Source organism: Trichechus manatus, unplaced genomic scaffold (assembly GCF_000243295.1).
Source record: "Trichechus manatus latirostris isolate Lorelei unplaced genomic scaffold, TriManLat1.0 scaffold00175, whole genome shotgun sequence".
In the NCBI taxonomy this organism is placed as follows: domain Eukaryota; kingdom Metazoa; phylum Chordata; class Mammalia; order Sirenia; family Trichechidae; genus Trichechus; species Trichechus manatus.
Genome location: NW_004444111.1, coordinates 1,833,304 through 1,837,958, shown reverse-complemented (window position 1 = coordinate 1,837,958; position 4,655 = coordinate 1,833,304). Strand labels below are relative to the sequence as shown.

Sequence of the window (4,655 nt, the reverse complement as noted above, 5' to 3'; positions counted from 1 at the left end):
GGAAGAAAGACCTGGTGATCTATTTCCAAAAATTAGCTACTGAAAACTCTATGGATCAGAGCAGAATATTACCCAATACATGTACATGTTCCCAATACATGTTGGAAGATGAGCTGCCTAGGTTGAAAGGCACTCAAAATACATACTGTCTGCAATGATGGACTTGATCATACCAACAAGCATGAAGATGGTGTAGGACCAGGCAACATTTTCTTCTGTTGTACATGGGTTAGCCATGAGTCAGAGCCAACTCAACCGCAGCAACAACAACAGTCACTTTAAAGTATTCACAAATGCAATCTTGTCTAAACACAGTCAATAAACCTGAAGAATTTTGTTTTTCACATACAGGCCATTATATCTATCATCTTCTTCTTTGGCTTAATGTCCATTGACTAGATGCCTTTTGAAAGTCTAGGATTTAGTGGGAAGATAATACCTTAATCCCACTTTTTGCTGCTTGTTGTTTTTGTTAGTTGCCATTGAGTCGATTCTGACTCATGGTGACCTCGTGTGCTTAGGACCCCAATCTAAAATCCTACTACAGCTGAGGCTTTGCTGCCTCTGCTTGTATCAGTTTCAACCTGGAGTAGAAAAGCTGTTCTCTTCAACATTTAAGATTCAGGAATCTTAAAATTCAAATTTTAAAAATTTACTTTTTCTACCCTTTCTGCGTTTACACAGACTACCTCTCATCTGAGTTTGTCTCTTGTAGGGCATTGCTAAAAATTATTAAAAGATAAGCATCACTGCAAATCTTTTGAGTTTTTCCACAAATAAGATATAATAAGCTTCACTTAGCACCAGGTTCATTTGCATTTTAAAAAAGGATAGAGGACAGGAAATAATAGAGCAGGCCCAGCAACAACAGCAGAAGACTCAGGATTCCCAGCCATGGCTCTCAGTTTTTCTCATTCCTCCCTCAGGACATGCATCTCATAAGAGACAAGACTGAGTGTGGATGGAACAATCTAAGCTAAGAGAAGCCATCAGCTCTGGGATAGTTTTCCCCTGGTGAGTCTCATGACTAGCTAATTATACCATTCTTCCAAGTGTTCTTGATTATCTAGTAACAGACTCCTCAGCTGTGCTGCAGTGGTTCCAGTCCTCTGGGGCAGCTTTATCTCATCAACTCTAATGCTTATTTATTTATTTTCTTAGTTTATGTCTTTTATTAACCCATACACAATTACATGTCTTCTGGTTTGTTGAAGCAATAGGTCAGACAACACTTGCTACAATAATGTTTATCAAAGTGTCTGGCCATAAAAACTCCAGTACCACATTCATGTTAAGGGCACTCCCAACGAAGGTAACTAATTTTGCCATTCTCGTCCATCTTACAGTATTTTAGGACAGCCAGCTTAACCTTCTTTTTCTTATGCTTATTTTTCTTGGGAGTAGTGTAAGACTTCTTCTTCTTCTTCTTAGTACCGCTACGAAGTCTCTACACAAGATGAAGAGTAGACTCCTTTTGAATGTTGTAGTCAAACAAAGTAGGTCCATCTTCCAGTTTTTTGCCAGCAAAGATCAGTCTCTGTTGATCAGGAGAAATTCCTTCTTTATCCTGGATCTTGGCTTTTACATTTTCTATTGTATCTGAGGGTTCATCCTCAAGAGTGATGGTCTTCCCCATTAGGGTTTTTACAAAAATGTGCATCTTGGTGGTGGTTCCACTGTAGATGGCCGATCAGAAAGGAAGAGCCAATACTATTGATTATTAATCTCGATGAGGAAGTAAAAAAAGCATTTTCAAATATGTAGTATTTGACAAAATTCTCATTTATTTTGGATCCAGTATAGGTAATCTATTACCAGTTCCCTGAGTTAATATTGCAAGAGAATTTACCAAGGGCCAAATCATCGAATGAAACTTGAGAAAAGGCTACAGAACCAGCCACTGACTTTTCCCTTCCACCATTTCTCTTAACTCTGTAGTCCAGGTTAGCACATAGTCCCTGTCCTGGTTACAGCAAACAACAGTATAATCCACTAGTCAATACACTTAAAAGAGATCACGTATTTTTTAGACTGAGGAACTTAAGTCTGCTCTGTTCACTTCTCTGTCACTTCCAATCACCCAACATCATATCTTAGGGTCTGTCATTTGCTGTTACAATTATTGGCTCCTACTGGGTATATTTGTTTCCAACTGAAAATAAGAAAATGCCAAAATTACAGTGGACAATAAAAAGAATGGTTAATTTTCCTTGCATAATAACAGTGTGGACATAAGGATATGCTGCAATTTGTTCAGCTGTTCAGTACTACTAATGCCCCATGTGCACTGTCTTTCCATTCAACTATGCATAACGATTTGCCTTACTTAAGATTTTGTGGCATCACATTCATACTCAAGGCAGGAGAAAGAGGGAAGGGGCATTGCCCATGACCTCTGTCCTTTTTATCAGGAAAACATAAATTTTCCATGAGTCTAAGCATATTTCGTTTGTACGTCATTGATGAAAAAATTAGCATTAGCATTTAGAGTCTCCATTTTTAGAAGGATAAGGAAAACGGGTATTTGTAAACACGTCAGGTTAACTAATCAACAGTATTTGCCATAGCAGGAGTTCTCTAAAATTGATATTATTATTAGAGACCTACCTGTCTTAGGCTGGGCTCTGGAGAGGAGTAAAACTAGTGAAGCATACATAAACATGCAGAGAGAGATTTATTTCAAGGAAATGGCTCACACAATTGTGGAGGAGAGCAAGTCTCAAAGTCCGTAGGTCAGACATCAACTGGAAGCTTCTCTTGACTCACGTGGTTGCAGGGGCTGACAAACCCAGAATCAGCAGGTCTGACAGCAGGTTTCTGGCTCACAGGGCTGCAGAAGCTGGCGAATCTCAAAGTCGGTAGGGTAGAAGACTGGCTGCTGGCTCACAGGGCTACAGAGCTGGTGAATCCCAAAGTTATCAGGTCAGATAAGCTGCTGGCTCAAGTGCCAAGAACCAGAAGCCAGATGATGATAAGCTGGAAACAGGATCCTGAGCAACCAAGCAAGGTTTGCAGAACATCCATATATATTGCGTTCAGGCCACACCCCAGGGGAAACTCCTATTACAACTGTATGACAAATTGTTGGCCTCACACTCAGTCTACCTCCTAATAATTATAAACCTCCTTCAAGTGTCTAAATTAGCAAAAACAAACATAGGTATATGAAACAATGATGAAATTATATAAACCAGAATGTTAAATGGAACTTTATCTCTGAGTGGTATCATTATGCTCAATTTTTTCTTTATTCTGTGTTCTTTTTCTATACTTATCGAATTTTCTACCATAAAAAATATTACTATTGAATTGTATAGATTTATATACAAATTTTGGATACCTTGGTGGTGTAGTGGTTAAGTGCTATGGCTGCTAACCAAAAGGTCAGCAGTTCAAATCCACCAGGTGCTTCTTGGAAACTCTATGTGGCAGTTCTACTCTGTCTTATAGGGTCACGAGGAGTTGGAATCAATTTGATGGCAATGGGTTAGTTTAGTTAGTTATGTATAAATTGTGTAAACATCAAGAAGTCATTACATGCATATATATAGAGAGAAAGATAACTAATGAGAAACTAGTTCTCTTTATATATGTATACAGCGTATACATATATATGTATACAGAGCTTACATGTATGTATTTATATTTACATACATACAGAAGGAAATCATTTTTCATTAAATGTATATTTAATATCTACAAATATATCTCTCTAAATACACATATATCTATCTCAATTTTGTCGGCACAATTACAACTTTTAAAATTCTAATTTAAGAATTTCTGTTCTTTTTTAAAACTAAAATCAATTCTCATTCTCCAGATCTTATTTCTATAGTTAGTAAAATTCAGAATATATGAAAGACACAGATACTTCTTTATGTGAGCTAAGAGTTGGTATGGATAATAGAGAAATATACTAGAAGTTAGACTGAAGAAAGATAAATATGATAAATGAGAGAGAAATGTGCACCTAAGACTGTGTGGGGAGTAGCTCTAGAAGGGGAGAGGGAGTGTGATGGTTAAAGTTGTGTGTCGACTTGACTGGGCCATGATTCTCAGTAGTTTGGCAGTTATGATGTAGTTTGGCAGTCATATGATGATGGGATCATTTCCATGATGAGATTTGATATGGTAGGATCACCTCCGTGATGGGATCTGCTGTGAGAAGCCAATCAATTGAAAGGGAGTTTCCTTGGGGGTGTGGCCTGCATTGAATATAAGTAGACTTTCTGGCAAGGCTTGTGGGTTTTTGCTTGCTCTGGATCCTGCAGCTAGCTCCTGCTTGTCTGACCTCCAGTTCTTGGAACTTGAGCTAGAAGCTTGCCTGCCATCTTGCTTGCCAATCTTGGGATTCATCAGTGTTTGCAGCCTGTGAGCAAGAACCTTGCTTTCTGACCTGCCTATCTTGGGTTTGCCAGCCCCTGTGGCTACGTGAACCAGAAGAAACCTCCATCCTGACCCAAGGACTGGGGATGTTCTAGCCTCTACAACCATGTGAGCCATTTCCTTAATATAAATCTCTCTCTCTCTCTCTATATATATATATATATATATATTTTATGCTTTACTGATTTTGCTTCTCTAGAGAACCCAGCCTAAGACAAGGGGCTATAAGTGAATGCTCAGGACAGTTCATTATGGGAAGTCTTTGA

The 4,655-nt window shown here is 38.5% G+C and overlaps 1 pseudogene across 1 annotated transcript; it reads right to left on the bottom strand.

Annotated features, from left to right (window-relative positions):
• Positions 1–1,189: 1,189 nt before the first annotated feature.
• Positions 1,190–1,660, bottom strand: LOC101350499 (ubiquitin-40S ribosomal protein S27a pseudogene; annotated as a pseudogene). The gene has a single exon (XR_186592.1). The product of XR_186592.1 is annotated as a ubiquitin-40S ribosomal protein S27a pseudogene (transcript).
• Positions 1,661–4,655: the final 2,995 nt, after the last annotated feature.